Here is a 22,973-nt window from a genome sequence, read left to right as displayed (position 1 = left end):
GTTCATTTTTATGTTATTTTTAAATTCTATTTTTGTATTTGTTTGTGTTTTTGTGTTTTGTTACATGCACAGGCTTAAATAAGAACTCCCACAACAAAAATGTATTCTCTGACCGGCTAGAAAGGAACATGATGTAATCTGACCAGTGGTTGTAGTTGCGAGCTATCCCCTCCCTCTGCTTCTCATCTGTCGCATGTGACCAGCAATCAGACTCTCCAACTGACACAGCATCTTATGTGTGGACAGGAAGTCAGCTTCTCTATGTATTCCTATGGGAGCCTCAATGTCTCATAGGAATGAATAGAGAAGTAAGTGACTTCCTGTCCTGTGTCAGCTGGAGATCTGAGAGTTGATCACATGACACATCTAAAAATTAGAAGAGAGGGGATAGCTCACAAATATATTCCCTGATCAGAAGATTACATTCACTACAGATTACATCAGGTAACTTTCTAACAGGTCAGAGAATATTTTTTTTTGCAGGAGTTCTACTTTAAAGAGATCTGTAAGCAGGATGTTATCGAGCAGGAGGAGGAGCTGAGCAGATTGATATATATGCTTTAGTGGGAAAATATTCAATAAAACCTGTAATTTGTACATTTTAAATATCTGCTTTTTCTGAGCTCAGTTGTGCACAGGGGAGGTCTTATCAGTGACTGGCAGCTATCTATGTATACACATTTACACAGAGAATGCTATCAACCACTGATAACACCTCCCCTGTGTACAACTATCAGTGACTGACAACTATGTATACGCACTTAGGGCTCATGCACACAAACGTATTTTCTTTCAGTGTCCGTTCCGTTTTTTTTTGCGGACCGTATAAGGAACCATTCATTTCAATGGGTCTGCAAAAAAAACGGAAGGTACTCCATGTGCATTCCATTTCCGTATTTCCGTTCCGCAAAAAAATACAACATGTCCTATTATTTTTCCGCATTACGGACAAGGCTAGTACTGTTCTATTGGGGGCCAGCTGTTCCGTTCCGGACCGGAAAATACATACGGTGCATGAGGCCTTACAGAGAGAATACTATCAATCACTTACAATGGCGTAGTGGGCCATCTTGAGCTCAGAAAGAACAGACATATAAATGTATAAAATTAGGGGGAAAGATTCAGTTTTACTGAATCTTTTCCCCAAAAAAATATTCAGCTCCTCATGCTCTATAACTGCATCTGTTGGAGAAAAATATGACTAGGGGCTATTATTTTAGTATAAGTTTAGTTTTGGTAGCATTAAAGCATTTGCATACCCATAATAAAGTGCAGATTTTAACTACAAATGGCTGTAAACTAATGATCATGAAAACTAAGGGGCAGATTTATCAAACAGGTGTAAAGTAGAACTGGTTTAGTTCCCCATAGCAACCAATGAGATTCCACCTTTCATTTTTCACAGCTCCTTGGGGAAATAGAAGGTGGAATCTGATTGGTTGCTATGGGCAACTAAGCCAGTTCTACTTTACACCAGTTTGATAAATCTCCCCCTAAATGTTACTGCTAAGTCAGACTAAGGGCTCATGCACACAAACGTATTTTTGGTCTGTATCCGATCTGCATTTTTTTTGCGGGTCAGATGCAGACCCCTTCACTTCAATGGGGCCGCAAAAGGTGTGGACAGCACACAGGTCCATATGTCTGCTCCGCCAAAAAATAGAACGTGTCCTTTTCTTGTCCGTTTTATGGACAAGGATAGGACTGTTCAATTAGGGGCTGACCATTGCGTTCTGCAAAATGCGTAATGCACACGACCGGCATCCGTGTTTTGTGGACTGCAAAAACTGCAATGGCCGTGTACATGAGCCCTAACAGTACCAATGTTCATTCCAGAGATGTGCCCCCAACACCATGCAGCAGGTGAAGAACCTAGATCCTATGTTACTGCATGCGGTTACTCTGCCCACTGTAGCCTTCAATCACTATTTACAGTAAGTGTGACATACTGCAGTAACGCTGGTAGCACTGATTATCTGAGTGGCAGTTTTCTGTATTTATTCTAGGGTTAGTGGATTTTATCTTTTTATTTACCCGTTTCTTTCCGACAAGAGTGTAGTGTTATTTGTTGTGGATCTTTTTATAGTGTTTGGAAGCTGAAGACTCTTTTGCTGTGCAGTGCAGGCTTCCAGAAAGGTTGCACTTAAAGAGAACACCATGTGAAGTATTGCCCACTGTAAATCAATGACACAATTCAGTGTACCATACACCCATCTTTGTAAGTTGCACTGTTGGGCACAACTCTGGGTAATGTTTGTTTCAAATCCTCATCGTTCTTGGAGCCAGGTTTCCAGTTTAGACACAATGGGGGAGATTTATCAAACTGGTGTAAAGTAGAACTGGCTTAGTTGCCCATAGCAACCAATCAGAGTGCTCCTTTCATTTTTCACAGCTCTTTTGGAAAATGAAAAGTGGAATCTGATTGGTTGCCATGGGCAACTAAGCCAGTTCTACTTTACACCAGTTTGATAAATCTCCCCCAAAGTGATCAATGCAGATAAAAAATGAAATTTATGCAAAGTGAAGCAAAAATATAGTGGACTTTTACAGCACTGCTCTCCAGGTTTATTACTTTGTACTTAGTAAGGATACTTATGTGGCTATACTATGCGTTTCACTTCTGCGCCCCGCACTTCCTCAGGTATACAGTTTCAAATTCAGTCCACAATTTTTTGAGAGGTCAAGAAATATTCCAGAACCCAGTTCAAGGTTCAGCCAATGTGACCAGTGCATCAAGGTAACATTACTAGAACAGATAATTTGCAGTTCTGGTGGTCGATACTTATAGGGTATTCTGGTTTTAATGATTACATTTATTTCTTTTGAAAATAGGATGTTGAATGATTTTCTAATATACATCTATTTAAAATGTAGTTTGCAGACCATTATATCCACACAGTAGCCTCTCCCTGAGGGCTCATGCACACGACCGTTGGTGTTTTGCAGTCTGCAGATTAGCAAAACACGGAGTACAATAAAATAAAAAAAAGGTAGTCTCTCAAAACGTTGTAGGGTACTTATCGGCGCTGCAGATCCACCGCGTGATGTGGGTCAAGTTCACATAGAGTTCAAGCGGATAAATAATGGTGGTCGCGCTGCCCAGTACATAGAGGTCTGTCAGGTAAAGGTATATCGGATTTCCAAGCTCTTCATAATGCAGCCACACAATAGAGTTCAGGGGTCATCCAAACCGCTGTAATGAAAATTTGGTGCAAAATAGTGAAGTTCCATAAGGATCAGATTCCCAAGGATTTTTATTTATACTCACAAGGTAGTGAATTATAAAAAGCATAAAACCAGATGGTTCATTCCTCATATGGCACCCTACCTAGGTTTCGCGGGTCAGCTTAGTCAGGGGCGATAATACCACCCCTTTCAGGTGTGGTATTTAAGGGCAGTGCATGGTGATGGATCATGTGATGAGCGTCGTGACGTCATCAAAGGTCCTATTCCTCACAGAACAAGACAGAAGAGATGCCGGCTGCGCGAACAAGTGGATTAACCGCCTAACGCAGGATTGCGTTCCGGAGGCGGCTGATTCATTCCTCCTAGACGCATATACGCGTCATCTTGCGAGACGCGAGACTTCCTGTGAACGCGCGCACACAGGCGCGCGGGTTCACAGGAACTGCAGGTAAGCGAGTGGATCTACAGCCTGCCAGCGGCGATCGTTCGCTGGCAGGCTGTAGATGCGATTTTTTTTTAACCCCTAACAGGTATATTAGACGATGTTTTGATAACAGCGTTTAATATACCTGCTACCTGGTCCTCTGGTGGTCTCTTTTGCTTGGATCGACCACCAGAGGACACAGGCAGCTCTGTAATAAGTAGCACCACACTACACCCCCCCCCCCCCTGTCACTTATTAACCCCTGATCACCCCATATAGACTCCCTGATCACCCCCCTGTCATTGATCACCCCCCTGTAAGGCTCCATTCAGACGTCCGTATGTGTTTTATGGATCGGATCCGCAAAACACATACGGACGTCTGAATGGAGCCTTACAGGGGGGTGATCACCCCATATAGACTCCCTGATCACCCCCCTGTAAGGCTCCATTCAGACGTCCGTATGTGTTTTATGGATCCATGGATCGGATCCGCAAAACACATACGGACGTCTGAATGGAGCATTACAGGGGGGTGATCAATGACAGGGTGGTGATCACCCCATATAGACTCCCTGATCACCCCCTTGTCATTGATCACCCCCCTGTAAGGCTCCATTCAGACATTTTTTTGGCAGTAGTTACCGGAAATAGATTTTTTTAGTTTTTTCTTACAAAGTCTCATATTCCACTAACTTGTGACAAAAAATAAAATCTCACATGAACTCACCATACCCCTCACGGAATCCAAATGCGTAAAAATTTTTAGACAATTATATTCCAGACTTCTTCTCACACTTTAGGGTCCCTAAAATGCCAGGGCAGTATAAATACCCCACATGTGACCCCATTTCGGAAAGAAGACACCCCAAGGTATTCGCTGAGGGGCATATTGAGTCCATGAAAGATTTAACTTTTTGTCCCAAGTTAGCGGAAAGGGAGACTTTGTGATAAAAAAAAAAAAAAAACAATTTCCGCTAACTTGTGCCAAAAAAAAAAATCTTCTATGAACTCGCCATGCCCCTCATTGAATACCTTTGGGTGCGTTCTTTCCAAAATGGGGTCACATGTGGGGTATTTATACTGCCCTGGCATTTTAGGGGCCCTAAAGCGTGAGAAGAAGTCTGGGATCCAAATGTCTGAAAATGCCCTCATAAAAGGAATTTGGGCCCCTTTGCGCATCTAGGCTGCAAAAAAGTGTCACACATGTGGTATCACCGTACTCAGGAGAAGTTGAGCAATGTGTTTTGGGGGGTCATTTTACATATACCCATGCTGGGTGAGATAAATATCTCGGTCAAATGCCAACTTTGTATAAAAAAAAATGGGAAAAGTTCTCTTTTAGAGAGATATTTCTTGCACCCAGCATGGGTATGTGTAAAAAGACACCCCAAAACACATTGCCCAACTTCTCCCGAGTACGGCGATACCACATGTGTGACACTTTTTTGCAGCCTAGGTGGGCAAAGGGGCCCACATTCCAAAGAGCACCTTTAGGATTTCACAGGGCATTTTTTACACATTTTGATTTCAAACTACTTCTCACGCATTAGGGCCCCTAAAATGCCAGGGCAGTATAAATACCCCACAAGTGATCCCATTTAGGAAAGAAGACACCCCAAGGTATTCCGTGAGGGGCATGGCGAGTTCCTAGAATTTTTTATTTTTTGTCACAAGTTAGCGGAAAATGATGATGATTTTTATTTTTTTTCTTACAAAGTCACATTCCACTAACTTGTGACAAAAAATAAAAACTTCCATGAACTCACTATACCCATCACGAAAACCTTGGGGTGTCTTCTTTCCAAAATGGGGTCACTTGTGGGGTATTTATACTGCCCTGGCATTTTAGGGGCCCTAATGCGTGAGAAGTAGTTTGAAATCAAAATGTGTAAAAAATGCTCTGTGAAATCCTAAAGGTGCTCTTTGGAATGTGGGCCCCTTTGCCCACCTAGGCTGCAAAAAAGTGTCAAACATGTGGTATCGCCGTACTCAGGAGAAGTTGGGCAATGTGTTTTGGGGTGTCTTTTTACATATACCCATGCTGGGTGAGATAAATATCTCTCTAAAAGACAACTTTTCCCATTTTTTTTTATACAAAGTTGTCATTTGACAGAGACATTTATCTCATCCAGCATGGGCATGTGTAAAAAGACACCCCAAAACACATTGCCCAACTTCTCCTGAGTACGGCGATACCACATGTGTTTTTTGCAGCCTAGGTGGGCAAAGGGGCCCACATTCCAAAGAGCACCTTTAGGATTTCACTGGGCATTTTTTACACATTTTGATTTCAAACTACTTCTCACGCATTAGGGCCCCTAAAATGCCAGGGCAGTATAAATACCCCACAAGTGACCCCATTTTGACCCCAAGTGAGTTCTATTTTTTGTCACAAGTTAGTGGAATATGAGACTTTCTAAGGAAAAAATAAATAAAAAAATAATCATAATTTTCCGCTAACTTGTGACAAAAAATAAAAAGTTCTATGAACTCACTATGCCCATCAGCGAATACCTTAGGGTGTCTACTTTCCGAAATGGGGTCATTTGTGGGGTGTTTTTACTGTCTGGGCATTGTAGAACCTCAGGAAGCATGACAGGTGCTCAGAAAGTCAGAGCTGCTTCAAAAAGCGGAAATTCACATTTTTGTACCATAGTTTGTAAACGCTATAACTTTTACCCAAACCATTTTTTTTTTACCCAAACGTTTTTTTTTTTATCAAAGACATGTAGAACAATAAATTTAGAGAAAAATGTATATAGAAATGTCGTTTTTTAAAAAAAAATTACAACTGAAAGTGAAAAATGTCATTTTTTTTGCAAAAATTTCGTTAAATTTCGATTAATAACAAAAAAAGTAAAAATGTCAGCAGCAATGAAATACCAGCAAATGAAAGCTCTATTAGTGAGAAGAAAAGGAGGTAAAATTCATTTGGGTGGTAAGTTGCATGACCGAGCAATAAACCGTGAAAGTAGTGTAGTGCAGAATTGTAAAAAGTGGTCTGGTCATTAAGGGTGTTTAAGCTAGGGGAGCTGAGGTGGTTAAGGTGAGTTCAATTTGTGCTCGGATCGGCTCATGCTGAGAGGGTACCCTACCTAAGCCTATACTCCACCCCCCCAACCTAGAAGCAGCAGAGTTATGCCGGAACTGCTTATCGAAGGGTAGCCTAAAGGGGCCAAAAGAACCATGCATAGGAGTTAGAAAACTTGATAACAGAAACTACAGACCAAAACTCGAAAGCCAATGATATTTCGTATAAGGATCCGGGATATTACGTATGGAACACACGGAACTGCGACGACCCAACCGTTTGATGACATGTACTGGCACCTTATGCATGGACGCCGCCGCTGCCGCGCCCATGCGGAAGGAATGTCCTGTGATCCAGCGAGGACCGACCCCTGAACCTGTCAACTAACCTGAATGTACGTAAGAAAGGCCGCGGTGGTTAGCCGGGCATTGCCTAGTTCGAGTACGGGAGAACATGCCGCTTGGACTAAATACTACGCAGCCAAGCCTCCAAGGCCTGCAACGGACACCATCTGCTGTCCGTGGGAAAGTATCTGACCGCCACTGATTGCCCCGGCCGTGACGTCTTGGACGAGGCCAAGGTGAGGACATAGATGGACCCGCGCCGGATGAGCTGACCTTTCCGCAAGCACCCAGCCAGCGTATTGGTGCCCATGAGCTCGCCTGACCTGAGGAATCCATGGAAAGCCAGGTACAAGGCTGTTTCTACCAGAGCGCTAACCTGCGGCCCGAACGGTTTGCCCCTGCAGTTTGCCTGTCACGGCCTGAACAAGCTACCGGTAAATGGCTGACGCCCATGTCGTTTCACAACAGACATTTTGCGCAAACCCTTCAACGCCGCTTTGATCGGGTGGGCGGAGAAGAGTGACGGTAGGTCCGGATGTAGCCTGTACCAATGGTGCTGAATACCTGCCATGTATAGTTAACAATGCTATAGGACAGGTTTAATTGAGAGTGGCAAAAACCCTGACAAAGCCCAATAGGTGAGTGATAGGCCCCCGGCCAGCGGCCGGGTAGGTGTTCTCATATCTCTGAAACAGGTGCCAAGCTGTCTTGTAAGCCCTCAGAGTATTACTGGCCAAGGAATTGGCCATCAGTCTCTTAGCTATGGTGAGATGGGAGACTAGTCCCAGCGCAGCTGGACCTGGTGAGGAAATTTTTTTTTTTTTTTAATCTCCATGCGTGAGAGACTCTAATGGCGGAGTCCTGTGTGTAAACCTAAAGCGGAGAAGCCATGCGTGAGAGACTAATGGCGGAGTCATATGTGTAAAACTAAAACGGAGAAGCTCTGCGTGAGGGACTCTAATGGCGGAGTCATATGTGTAAAACTAAAACGGAGAAGCCATGCGTGAGAGATTCTAATGACGGAGTCATATGTGCCAACCTAAAACGGAGAAGCCAGGCGTGAGAGACTAATGGCGGAGTCATATGTGTAACCTAAAACGGGGAAGCCATGCGTGAGACTCTAATGGCAGAGACATATGTGTGAACCTAAACGGAGAAGCCATGCGTGAGAGACTAATGGCGGAGTCATATGTGTAACCTAAAACGGAGAAGCCATGCGTGAGAGACTCTAATGGCGGAGTCATATGTGTAAACCTAAAACGGAGCAGCCATGCGTGAGAGATTCTAATGACGGAGTCATATGTGCCAACCTAAAACGGAGAAGCCAGGCGTGAGAGACTAATGGCGGACTCGTATGTGTAAAACTCACACTGAGAAGCCATGCGTGAGAGACTCTAATGGCGGAGTCATATGTGTAACCTAAAACGGAGAAGCCATGCGTGAGAGACTCTAATGGCGGAGTCATATGTGTAACCTAAAACGGGGAAGCCATGCGTGAGAGACTCTAATGGCGGAGTCATATGTGTAAACCTAAAACGGAGAAGCCATGCGTGAGAGACTCTAATGGCGGAGTCATATGTGTAACCTAAAACGGGGAAGCCATGCGTGAGACTCTAATGGCGGAGACATATGTGTGAACCTAAACGGAGAAGCCATGCGTTAGAGACTAATGGCGGAGTCATATGTGTAACCTAAAACGGAGAAGCCATGCGTGAGAGACTCTAATGGCGGAGTCATATGTGTAAACCTAAAACGGAGCAGCCATGCGTGAGAGATTCTAATGGCGGAGTCATATGTGTAAACCTAAAACGGAGCAGCCATGCGTGAGAGATTCTAATGGCGGAGTCATATGTGTAAACCTAAAACGGAAAAGCCATGCGTGAGAGACTCTAATGGCAGATCCGTATGTGTAAAACTAACACGGAGAAGCCATGCGTGAGAGACTCAGACGGCGGAGTCATATGTGTAAACCTAAAACGGAGAAGCCATGCGTGAGAGACTCTAATGGCAGATCCGTATGTGTAAAACTAACACGGAGAAGCCATGCGTGAGAGACTCAGACGGCGGAGTCATATGTGTAAACCTAAAACGGAGAAGCCATGCGTGAGAGACTCAAAAATGTATATATTATTTTTTCACTATCAACCACTTAAGCGGCTCTCGTATGGGCACAGCTCTGAGTACGAGCATGAAGAGCATGGTATAACGCAGATCACCTGCACGGACTAACTAACATCCTGTGCCTAAATAACCCCCTTGGAACCTTATGTACGGCCGGCAGCAGGAATCCAGCCACCGCCTATGATCTGCTCCCCCTGACCGAGCCTAGTACTCCTTCCCCTGATCCCTGCCTACCTAACGGCACGGCGGCCCGTGCCAGACTTTATTGAAGATGAGGAGCCTTACCCCCCAGCCGCGTGGGGAGCTCACGCTGCTCCCTGGCAGAATGCACCAGTGCGGGGGAGCCCCCCTCCTCAGCTAGGGCCGACCCACCGCCGGCTGGACACTCGTACCGCGTGGGGAGCAGCGCCACTCCCTGGCAATGTGCACCGGATCAGAGGAAGCCCTTCCTTTACCGTGGGCCCCGGCCCCCGCTGGTTTGAACCGTGTGCCGCGTGAGGAGCCGCACAGCTCCCTGGCATTGTGCGCTGGTGCGGGAGTGCCCCCCCTCACCTAGGGGCTGGTTATTGTGACTGGAACCCGCTGGGAGACTGAAGCCTAACTGGACCTACCTGTGACCGTGAAGGCTGACCTCCCAGGCCGTGGCTGACCCACGTGCGTAGTCGTGACGCAACTACCCGTAGATGCCCACCCAGTGCCTGCAGTTAACAGGAGTGCGACCGAGTCTGTGGATGTGACCGACTAGCCCCTGTAGTCGTGAGGGGACCCTACATCGAGAGTAGCGGTAACGGACCATCGCCTGTAGACGTGGTAGTATTACCTCATGAGTCTGTTGACATGAGACTAATGCCTGCAGTCGTGGCCGGTCTTAACAATGAGTCTGTAGTCGTAACGGATTTGTGCCTGCAGTCGTGGCAGGGCTTTAGAGCGGGTCTGTAGTCGTGACAGACTGATGCCTGCAGTCGTGGCAGGACTTTATAACGAGTCTGTAGTCGTGACAGACTGATGCCTGCAGTCGTGGCAGGGCTTTATAACGGGTCTGTAGTCGTGACAGACTGATGCCTGCAGTCGTGGCAGGACTTTATAACGAGTCTGTAGTCGTGACAGACTGATGCCTGCAGTCGTGGCAGGGCTTTATAACGGGTCTGTAGTCGTGACAGACTGTTGCCTGCAGTCGTGGCAGGGCTTTAGAGCGGGTCTGTAGTCGTGACAGACTGATGCCTGCAGTCGTGGCAGGGCTTTATAAGGAGTCTGTAGTCGTGACAGACCTGGCAAAGCAACATTCCTATCTATACCATTATTATTATTTATTTTATTTTATTTTATTTTCCCCCCCACCAAAGGCCACGACTGTAGGCGCCACCCTGTAAGAGATGCGCCAGAGGCCTGGACATAATAGTCCACCATCCCCCGTCCCCCAAGCCTATGCAGGAGAAAAGAGGGGGTTGGCCCCCGCATGCACCACCCCTGACTCACCTGGTGGCCATGACAGCCACGAACCCCACAGTATCGTAAGTTAGCCCACCACCTGTGGACCTGAATAACCAAGGACAGACGTGTGAGTGAGCGCACGCCAGCTGGGCGACACTTCACTCATGCCACCGCTCCCTAGCTAACCACCGGATTATTGTGACTGCGCCCGAACCAACCCCCTGACTGACCGTATGGGCTTACGGGCAGCCCGGCTGCGTGCGCAAAGTGACGTGGCCAGCCCCCCTCCTTGAAGCCCTCTTTATATTTGATCCTTGAACATATTCCAAATTTTATTTAAATATTTTTTTTATTTTTTTTTATACTCCTGCCTTAGTACCTAGCCACTGTGCCTGAGCAGAGGAGCCCTGCACCTGGACTGCAGTACCAGTATGGGCCTGTAGGTGTCGACCATCCCCCGCCCTCTCTCAAGCCAGGACCTGCTGGAGCGCAGCAAGCCAGTGATTCCCTTCTAGGTTAGAATTAACCATTGAAATCATAACTTGTTATACAGTGCACATGTCTGAGTATCTGCTTATCTTGTCTTGCCTGAGTTTGGCGCAGTAAAGAAGACGAGTTTATTCTGCAGCGGATTCCTAGACATGACTGAAAGTCACATAAGCATGTCCACCTTCACTGCCTCGCTAATTCTAATTACCAGGAGAACGTGCATCAGGATCGGCTGTGAGGGATTTGCGCTCCGCCATGTGGAACATTGCATCCCGTGCCCACCGCTATCGACTATTTGTACAGGGAAAGCCGCGGCGTATTAATCGCCTATAGGTTTCGGCTTCCGTCCCCTGATCCTGCAGCTGGACCTCCGCTTACTGATTGCAGCTAATGAATAGACCCCTGTGTGAGCGGACGGCGTTTTCCTCTGCGGCGGAACGTTCTGAGTGAGTGATATATAGCGCTGCGTCGTGGAGCCGACGGCCGGCGTGACCGATGCTCAGGGTATGCGAGCGGACGTCGTGACCTGTCGCTGCTGAGCCACAGGTGAGGGGTGCCTGCCTGGGGGACGCTGCATGTGGGAGCGGGGGTGCTTAGCGCAGGGCCTGGAGCGGATCGGGGTGCCGGAAGCGATCGGGAGTGTGGGCAGTCTCCAGCGCAGCTGGGGACCGGCGGCACGCTCGGCAGCCCCACATGTTATACATAGCGAGACGGGTGTGCAAGCCACCCTGCCTACCTAATCACCGTAGCGACGAGCTCGACGCAGCCGATCCCCCGATCCTCCAGTGACGCATGCCCTTCTCTGGCACCAACCCACAAGCCGATTCGAAATCGTTCGAACCGACAAGTGGGGGGAGGAGGCCCAGGTTTAAATAGTGAACGCCCCGCCTCCCCTCACACAAATGCGTCACTCTTAATTGCCTACCACTTATTATTATTTTTTGAATAACCCCTCCAGCCCTATTGTACTATGCATTCTGTATTCAGAATGCTATTATTTTCCCTTATAAACATGTTATAAGGGAAAATAATACAATCTACACAACCTTGAACCCAAACCTGAACTTCTGTCAAGAAGTTTGGGTCTGGGTACCACATTCAGTTTATTATCAAACGCGTGCAAAACGCATTGCACCCGCGGCGATATAAACTGAACAACGGAACGCAATCGCAGTCAAAACTGACTGCAATTAGGTACCTACTTGCGCGGGTTTGCCGCAACGCATCCGGACCTTATCCGGACACGCTTGTGTGAAAGAGGCCTAATGGCTGAGACCCCCTACAGGGGGTTTTTCCTGTAGGATGAGTTGGCCTCCGTGATGGCGAGTGAGGTGTGAATTTGCACACATGTGGCCTGCTTGAAGCCAAGACCCCTGCGGAGTTCACTCCCTCTGCTATCTCATAACAAATGGCTGGAATTAGATCTTAATTCCACATTCCTAACAGATGTATTTTGTTTTTATTTTTTACTAACTTTATTAACGTCACAGGTAGTCATTTTACAAATCACCTAGAGACAAGCAGCCATGTGAATTTAGTGATGTAGTTACTGTAATAACCAGAGTAAATATATTTATTGCAGCACTTTTAAATTAATGTATATTAGAAAATTGCATGATTTCCTATTGTATAAAAAAAATAACAACTGGACTACCCCTTTAATGTGCCTATAGTTATTAGGGTGAATTCCTTGTGATAATTATAAATACGAAAATAATGTATGCAATATTCAGTGGTGTGTGCTGGATGTGTCTACAGATATACAATAAATATCTAAAAAACGTATTAAAGAAAGAACGCAATAATACATAAAAATATATACGTATAATGATTGTTTCAATATTATACCACAAGGTGTCCTCAGAATGAAGACAAGAAGCTACAGAAGCCAAGGTTGTTCAAGCATGCATTATTAAAAGATGAACCCATCATTTTCTTTGGGTGCCACTAGAGGTCGACATAGAGTCAAAATCTATAAACAAAGTATTTTTGTGTTATCTTTTACAAGCTTTTTGTAGATGGCATGCACTATTTCTGTAATGATTGCAAATAAAGTTTTAAAGCTGACCCAAAATGGACAAACTACATTCATGCAGCCTTTTAATAACTATAGACGCATTAAGCATCAATCATGGGAACCCCAGTTGATCTGCTTCGGTAACGGAACCTGGATGCACTCTTCTAATTGGTTTTATCTGGTTTCTGGAATGTCCTGTTACACCAGTATACAGCAATATAAAGGAACATACATGAGTATACAGCAATACACAAGGTTATAGGGGTCCCGTATATACCCCTCGCTCTATATTGGTGTGTACTCCTGTTTATACTTTACCCCTCAGTATACCCGTGTACTCCTGTATATACCCCTCTATATTGATGTGTACTGTATCTACCCTGAGAGGTAGTAAGGGGAACTAAATGGGTGGCTGATGATGAGTAACGTAGGAGAGAACATAAAATATGTATGATTCCATTACAAAAAATATCCCAAATTTCATAGTTAGGCCTCATGCACACGACCGTATGTGTTTTGCGGTTCGCAAATTGCGGATCCGCAAAAAAAACGGAACGGAAACAAACAATGTTCGTGTGGATGAGGCCTTAGGCTACATTCACACCACCGTAGTGTTTTGGGGTCTGCAAATTGTGGATCCGCAAAACACGGATACTGGCTCTTGTGCGTTCCACAACTTGTGCACTGCACATGGCCGCCACTGTGTTGGAAAATTCCTATTGTCCGCAATTGCGAACAAGAATAGGACATGCTTTATCGTTTTTGTGGAGCCGCAGAACAGAACTACGGATGTGGACAGCACATGGTGTGCTGTCCGCATCTTATGTGGCCCAATTGAAATGAAAGGGTATGTGGACCCATTCATACGGTCGTGTGAATGAGCACTTAAGCGTATTTACATCAAGCATACAGGAGTATCGCCAATAGAGAAAAAAAATGGCTTTTCCTTTTAACGCAAAGAACTCAAAATATGATCAAACTATTGGTGACGTATAACACCCCATGCTAAGCCACACCCATAAATAATCCTTCTATAATCGAAATCGAGGTTACATGTTCAATTAATCACAATTTTCATTTTTGTCATAATTGCCCAGCCCTATGCACACCCCTCCTAATTATTCATTTAAAGCCACACCCATTGCAAAGAGGTGTATTAAAGAGAACCTGTCACCTCCAAAAACCATCCCAAGCCGCCAGCAGCGTGTTTCCGCACTTATGCCCTACAGCCGGCTGTCAGTCACAGCGAAGGGGCAGGAAAGGGGGTGCGGTTACCTTGACTTCAAGCATGACTAGAAAATCACGCGGGCAGGGGATAAAAGAACGTTTTCTGAGCTTTTGCTTCATCTGCCTTCAGGAAGAAAACGATCGTCGGAAACACGCTGCTGGCGGCTTGGGATTGTTTTTGGAGCAGACAGGTTCCCTTTAAATCAAGTACACAAACATCTAGTCCCCAGAAAAAAACATTAGCAGTAGGCCGAATGCACACGGCCGAGAGCTGTCCGTGGTAACCCGGCCGGGATTCCTGCTGACAGCAGGAGCGCACGGCGTCATTGGTTGCTATGACACCGTGCGCTTTATGCCGCCGCTGCACTATAGTAATACATTCGTATGATCTATATGAGTGTATTACTGTAGTGCAGCGGCGACATGAAGCGCACAGTGTCATAGCAACCAATGACGCCGTGCGCTCCTGCTGTCAGCAGGAATCCCGGCCGGGTTACCACGGGTTGTGTGAAGAGCTCAGTGACTTTAGGGTCACGGGACACATGATGGAAAATCCAGCAGAAAAATCTGTCACAGTTTTTGCAGCATTTCTGCAGCAAAAACCGCACAAAAAATGCAACAAAACTGCATGTATTACATGTGGTTTTTGCTGTGGAAAAGCCTGCAGATCAGTCATATGTGACCGCCGCCTTAGGCTAATTTCTGACAAGCGTATTTACTGCAGGTCTCTGTCCGACCTCCTCTGCAATGACTTGTACTCATATAATGCCGTCAGTGAAAATCATTACAAGGAGGTCGGGCAGAGACATACAGCGTGAGGGCTCATGCACACAACGATGTAGTTTGCGGTCTGCAAAAAACGGATCCGCAAAAAGTGCGGATGACATCCGTGTGCATTCCGTATTTTGCGGAACGGAACAGCTGGCCCCTAATAGAACAGTCCTATCCTTGTCCGTAATGGGGACAATAATAGGACATGTTTTATTTTTTTCAGAACGGAAATACGGACATACGGAATGCACACAGAGTAACTTCTGTTTTTTTTGTGGACCCATTGAAATGAATGGTCCAGAAAAAAAACTGAATGGACACGGAAAGAAAATATGTTTGTGCTCGGATCGGCTCATGCTGAGAGGGTACCCTACCTAAGCCTATACTCCACCCCCCCAACCTAGAAGCAGCAGAGTTATGCCGGAACTGCTTATCGAAGGGTAGCCTAAAGGGGGCTACCCCAATGATGAGACCTGAAAGAAGGGAGGGCTCCTGGGTGGGTTGAAATCGTTCGAACCGACAAGTGGGGGGAGGAGGGCCAGGTTTAAATAGTGAACGCCCCGCCTCCCCTCACACAAATGCGGCACTCTTAATTGCCTACCACTTGTGCTCGGATCGGCTCATGCTGAGAGGGTACCCTACCTAAGCCTATACTCCACCCCCCCAACCTAGAAGCAGCAGAGTTATGCCGGAACTGCTTATCGAAGGGTAGCCTAAAGGGGCCAAAAGAATCATGCATAGGAGTTTGAAAACTTGATAACAGAAACTACAGACCAAAACTCGAAAGCCAATGATATTTTGTATAAGGATCCGGGATATTACGCATGGAACACGCGTAACTGCGACGACCCAACCGTTTGATGATATGTACTGGCACCTTATGCATGGACGCCGCCGCTGCCGCGCCCATGCGGAAGGAATGTCCTGTGATCCAGCGAGGACCGACCCCTGAACCTGTCAACTAACCTGAATGTACGTAAGAAAGGCCGCGGTGGTTAGCCGTGCATTGCCTAGTTCGAGTACGGGAGAACATGCCGCTTGGACTAAATACTACGCAGCCAAGCCTCCAAGGCCTGCATCGGACACCATCTGCTGTCCGTGGGAAAGTATCTGACCGCCACTGATTGCCCCGGCCGTGACGTCTTGGACGAGGCCAAGGTGAGGACATAGATGGACCCGCGCCGGATGAGCTGACCTTTCCGCAAGCACCCAGCCAGCGTATTGGTGCCCATGAGCTCGCCTGACCTGAGGAATCCATGGAAAGCCAGGTACAAGGCTGTTTCTACCAGAGCGCTAACCTGCGGCCCGAACGGTTTGCCCCTGCAGTTTGCCTGTCACGGCCTGAACAAGCTACCGGTAAATGGCTGACGCCCATGTAGTTTCACAACAGACATCTTGCGCAAACCCTTTGACGCCGCTTTGATCGGGTGGGCGGAGAAGAGTGACGGTAGGTCCGGATGTAGCCTGCACCAATGGTGCTTAATACCTGCCATGTATAGTTAACAATGCTATAGGACAGGTTTAATTGAGAGTGGCAAAAACCCCGACAAAGCCCAATAGGTGAGTGATAGGCCCCCGGCCAGCGGCCGGGTAGGTGTTCTCATATGTCTGAAACAGGCGCCAAGCTGTCGTGTAAGCCCTCAGAGTATTACTGGCCAAGGAATTGGCCATCAGTCTCTTAGCTACGGTGAGATGGGAGACTAGTCCCAGCGCAGCTGGGCCTGCTGAGAAATATTTTTTTTTTTTTTTTTTTTACCTCCATGCGTGAGAGACTCTAATGGCGGAGTCCTGTGTGTAAACCTAAAGCGGAGAAGCCATGCGCGAGAGACTAATGGCGGAGCCATGCGTGAGAGACTAATGGCGGAGTCATATGTGTAAAACTAAAACGGAGAAGCTCTGCGTGAGGGACTCTAATGGCGGAGTCATATGTGTAAAACTAAAACGGAGAAGCCATGCGTGAGAGACTCAGATGGCGGAGTCATATTTGCAACCCAAAACGGGGAAGCCATGCGCGAGACTCCAATGGCGGAGACATCTGTGTGAACCTAAACGGAGAAGCCATGCGTGAGAGACTCCAATGGCGGAGTCACATGTGCAAACCCAAAACGGAGCAGCCATGCGTGAGAGACTCTAATGGCGGAGTCATATGTGCCAACCTAAAACGGAGAAGCCAGGCGTGAGAGACTAATGGCGGAGTCGTACGTGCAAAACTCACACCAAGAAGCCATGCGTGAGAGACTCTAATGGCGGAGTCATATGTGTAACCTAAAACGGGGAAGCCATGCGTGAGACTCTAATGGCGGAGACATATGTGTGAACCTAACGGAGAAGCCATGCGTGAGAGACTAATGGCGGAGTCATATGTGTAACCTAAAACGGAGCAGCCATGCGTGAGAGATTCTAATGGCGGAGTCATATGTGCCAACCTAAAACGGAGAAGCCATGCGTGAGAGACTCTAATGGCGGAGTCATATGTGTAAAGCTAAAACGGAGCAGCCATGCGTGAGAGATTCTAATGGCGGAGTCATATGTGTAACCTAAAACGGAGAAGCCATGCGTGAGAGACTCTAATGGCGGAGTCATATGTGTAAATCTAAAACGGAGCAGCCATGCGTGAGAGATTCTAATGGCGGAGTCATATGTGCCAACCTAAAACGGAGAAGCCATGCGTGAGAGACTCTAATGGCGGAGTCATATGTGACAACCTAAAACGGAGAAGCCAGGCGTGAGAGACTAATGGCGGAGTCGTATGTGTAAAACTCACACGGAGCAGCCATGCGTGAGAGACTCAGATGGTGGAGTCATATGTGCAAACCCAAAACGGGGAAGCCATGCGTGAGAGACTCTAATGGCGGAGTCATATGTGCCAACCTAAAACGGAGAAGCCAGGCGTGAGAGACTAATGGCGGAGTCATATGTGTAACTAAAACGGAGAAGCCAGGCGTGAGAGACTCTAATGGCGGATCCGTATGTGTAACTAAAACGGAGAAGCCATGCGTGAGAGACTCTAATGGCGGAGTCATATGTGTAAATCTAAAACGGAGCAGCCATGCGTGAGAGATTCTAATGGCGGAGTCATATGTGCCAACCTAAAACGGAGAAGCCATGCGTGAGAGACTCTAATGGCGGAGTCATATGTGACAACCTAAAACGGAGAAGCCAGGCGTGAGAGACTAATGGCGGAGTCGTATGTGTAAAACTCACACGGAGCAGCCATGCGTGAGAGACTCAGATGGTGGAGTCATATGTGCAAACCCAAAACGGGGAAGCCATGCGTGAGAGACTCTAATGGCGGAGTCATATGTGCCAACCTAAAACGGAGAAGCCAGGCGTGAGAGACTAATGGCGGAGTCATATGTGTAACTAAAACGGAGAAGCCAGGCGTGAGAGACTCTAATGGCGGATCCGTATGTGTAAAACTAACACGGAGAAGCCATGCGTGAGAGACTCAAAAATGTATTTTTTTTTTTTTCACTATCAACCACTTAAGCAGCTCCCATATGGGCACAGCTCTGAATACGAGCATGAAGAGCATGGTATAACGCAGATCACCTGCACGGACTAACTAACATCCTGTGCCTAACTAACCCCCTTGGCACCTTATGTACGGCCGGCAGCAGGAATCCAGCCACCGCCTATGATCTGCTCCCTCTGACCGAGCCTAGTACTCCTTCCCCTGATCCCTGCCTATCTAACGGCACGGCGGCCCATGCCAGACTTTATTGAAGATGAGGAGCCTTACCCCCCACGCTGCTCCCTGGCAGAATGCACCAGTGCGGGGGAGCCCCCCTCCTCAGCTAGGGCCGACCCACCGCCGGCTGGACACTCGTACCGCGTGGGGAGCAGCGCCGCTCCCTGGCAATGTGCACCGGATCAGAGGGAGCCCTTCCTTTACCGTGGGCCCCGGCCCCCGCTGGTTTGAACCGTGTGCCGCGTGAGGAGCCGCACAGCTCCCTGGCATTGTGCGCCGGTGCGGGAGTGCCCCCCTCACCTAGGGGCTGGTTATTGTGACTGGAACCCGCTGGGAGACTGAAGCCTAACTGGACCTACCGGTGACTGTGAAGGCTGACCTCCCAGGCCGTGGCTGACCCACGTGCGTAGTCGTGACGCAACTACCCGTAGATGCCCACCCAGTGCCTGTAGTTAACGGGAGTGCGACCGAGTCTGTGGATGTGACCGACTAGCCCCTGTAGTCGTGAGGGGACCCTACATCGAGAGTAGCGGTAACGGACCATCGCCTGTAGACGTGGTAGTATTACCTCGTGAGTCTGTTGACATGAGACCAATGCCTGCAGTCGTGGCCGGTCTTAATAATGAGTCTGTAGTCGTAACGGATTTGTGCCTGCAGTCGTGGCAGGGCTTTAGAGCGGGTCTGTAGTTGTGACAGACTGATGCCTGCAGTCGTGGCAGGACTTTATAACGAGTCTGTAGTCGTGACAGACTGATGCCTGCAGTCGTGGCAGGGCTTTATAACGGGTCTGTAGTCGTGACAGACTGATGCCTGCAGTCGTGGCAGGACTTTATAACGAGTCTGTAGTCGTGACAGACTGATGCCTGCAGTCGTGGCAGGGCTTTATAACGGGTCTGTAGTCGTGACAGACTGTTGCCTGCAGTCGTGGCAGGGCTTTAGAGCGGGTCTGTAGTCGTGACAGACTGATGCCTGCAGTCGTGGCAGGGCTTTATAAGGAGTCTGTAGTCGTGACAGACCTGGCAAAGCAACATTCCTATCTATACCATTTTTATTTATTTATTTATTTTATTTATTTTTCTTTTCCCCCCCACCAAAGGCCACGACTGTAGGCGCCACCCTGTAAGAGATGCGCCAGAGGCCTGGACATAATAGTCCACCATCCCCCAAGCCTATGCAGGAGAAAAGAGGGGGTTGGACCCCGCATGCACCACCCCTGACTCACCTGGCGGCCATGACAGCCACGAACCCCACAGTATCGTAAGTTAGCCCACCACCTGTGGACCTAAATAACCAAGGACAGACGTGTGAGTGAGCGCACGCCGGCTGGGCGACCCTTCACTCATGCCACCGCTCCCTAGCTAACCACCGGATTATTGTGACTGCGCCCGAACCAACCCCCTGACTGACCGTATGGGCTTACGGGCGGCCCGGCTGCGTGCGCAAAGTGATGTGGCCAGCCCCCCTCCTTGAAGCCCTCTTTATATTTGATCCTTGAACATATTCCAAATTTTTTTTTTTTTTTTTTTACTCCTGCCTTAGTACCTAGCCACTGTGCCTGAGCAGAGGAGCCCTGCACCTGGACTGCAGTACCAGTATGGGCCTGTAGGTGTCGACCATCCCCCGCCCTCTCTCAAGCCAGGACCTGCTGGAGCACAGCAAGCCAGTGATTCCCTTCTAGGTTAGAATTAACCATTGAAATCATAACTTGTTATACAGTGAACATGTCTGAGTATCTGCTTATCTTGTCTTGCCTGAGTTTGGCGCAGTAAAGAAGATGAGTTTATTCTGCAGCGGATTCCTAGACATGACTGAAAGTCACATAAGCATGTCCACCTTCACTGCCTCGCTAATTGTAATTACCAGGAGAACGTGCATCAGGATCGGCTGTGAGGGATTTGCGCTCCGCCATGTGGAACATTGCATCCCGTGCCCACAGCTATCGACTATTTGTACAGGGAAAGCCGCGGCGTATTAATCGCCTATAGGTTTCAGCTTCCGCCCCCTGATCCTGCAGCTGGACCTCCACTTACTGATTGCAGCTAATGAATAGATCCCTGTGTGAGCGGACGGCGTTTTCCTCTACGGCGGAACAAATGTTTATGTTCTGATACGGGAGTGAGTGATATATGACGCTGCGTCGTGGAGCCGACGGCCGGCGTGACCGATGCTCAGGGTATGCGAGCGGACGTCGTGACCCGTCGCTGCTGAGCCACAGGTGAGGGGTGCCTGCCTGGGGGACGCTGCATGTGGGAGCGGGGGTGCTTGGCGCAGGGCCTGGAGCGGATCGGGGTGCCGGAAGCGATCGGGAGTGCAGGCAGTCTCCATCGCAGCTGGGGACCGGCGGCACGCTCGGCAGCCCCACATGTTATACATAGCGAGACGGGTGTACAAGCCACCCTGCCTACCTAATCACCGTAGCGACGAGCCCGACGCACCCGATCCCCCGATCCTCCAGTGACGCACGCCCTTCTCTGGCACCAACCCACAAGCCGATTCGAAATCGTTCGAACCGACAAGTGGGGGGAGGAGGGCCAGGTTTAAATAGTGAACGCCCCGCCTCCCCTCACACAAATGCGGCACTCTTAATTGCCTACCACTTGTATGCACGAGCCCTTATACTGCAGTCGTGTGAATGCACCTTAAGGGCTCATGCACATGAATGTCCAATCCTTTTTTTATGCAAAACCATTCACTTTAATGGGGGCCGCAAAAAAACGGAAATGACTCCGTGTCCATATGGCCATTCCACAAAAAAATAGAACATGTCCTATTATTGTCTGCATTATGGACAAGGATAGGACAGTTCTATTAGGGGACAGCTGTTCCGTTCCGCAAAATACGGAATGCACATGGCTGGTAACCCAGAAAACTTGCATACAAGAGTCACAACTTTTGACATTTTGGCTTTCTCCTCTACCCTCAACACTTTTACAAAAAGTGGCTTAGTTACCCATAGAAACCGGTCAGATGGATCCTTTCATTTTCCAAAGTAGTCCTGAAAACTGAAAGGTGAAATCTGTTTGAAGTGAATGGGCCTGAGATGCAATACAATGTACGGAGCTGTGCTTAGTGAGCACGGAGAAGGTCGCAGTGCTGACAGGAGCGGTGTTGCCTCCTCAAACAGCTGAGTGATGGGGGTCCCGGGTGTCGGAAACCACCGATCAGGTACTGATGACCCATCCAGAATACAGGTCATCAAACCTGGAAAACCCTGTTAATACGACAGCATACAAAGACATTTTGGACAGCTGTATTCTTCCATCTTTGTGGTAACGGTTGGCGGACGGCCCTTTCCTGTTCCATCATGGCTGTGCCCCTGTGAAGAAAGTGAAATCCATAAAGACAAGGTTCGATGAGTTTGGTGTGGAAGAACTTAATCGGCCTTTACAGAGCCCTGACATTAACCCCAGTGAACACCTTTGGGGTGAACTGGAACGGTGATTGCAAGCCTGACCTTCCGATTAGTGACCGAACTAATGAATTTTCCAAAATTTCAATTTTTTTTGTAACAAATGTTATGCCGCACCTCTGGAGCATTGTATTTCATAACTCTTTCCCAATGTAACTTCCAGTGGACTTTACTATGAATATTATGCCATCTAGTGGACAGTAGGAAAATAACATCCTCAACAGGAGATAAACCAAACTCTTCTTTTTCCTGCACGGAATATTGTTTTTATTTTTTCCTCTCCTGAAAAATGGCAATTATTCACTACAGTGAGAGTGTCTAGTTCACCGATGGGTTGTATATCAGCTTTTACAGCGTACTGATGTGGATTACATGTGCCACTGATATGAATCGATGCAATCTGATAATCCTTCTCGTAATTAGTTTTGATGGTCAGATGAAGCTACATGGTATGACACCTCATCAAAAACGTACAACTTTTGAATTACTGCTGCTGACATTTCTAAGATGTGTTGTGTAACCTTTCAGATGCAGTGTAGTCTTATCCAGACATAGGGGGAGATTTACCAAACTGGTGTAAAGTAGAACTGGCTTAGTGGTCCATAGCAACCAATCAGATTCCACCTTTCATTTTTCACAGCTCCTTTGGAAAATGAAAGGTGGAATCTGACAACTAAGCCAGTTCTACTTTACACCAGTTTGATAAATCCCCCCCCCCCCCCCATTTGGTTAAGGGGCTGTTAAAGAAGCATTCCGTTTTTTTCTCTTTCCTTTGGCTATGTAGTGCAGGATAGTCCATTATTAAAGATTAGGATAGAGGCTGCTGTGTA

This window comes from Bufo bufo, chromosome 1, assembly GCF_905171765.1.
Source record: "Bufo bufo chromosome 1, aBufBuf1.1, whole genome shotgun sequence".
NCBI lineage: Eukaryota > Metazoa > Chordata > Amphibia > Anura > Bufonidae > Bufo > Bufo bufo.
This window is presented reverse-complemented; position numbering follows the sequence as displayed.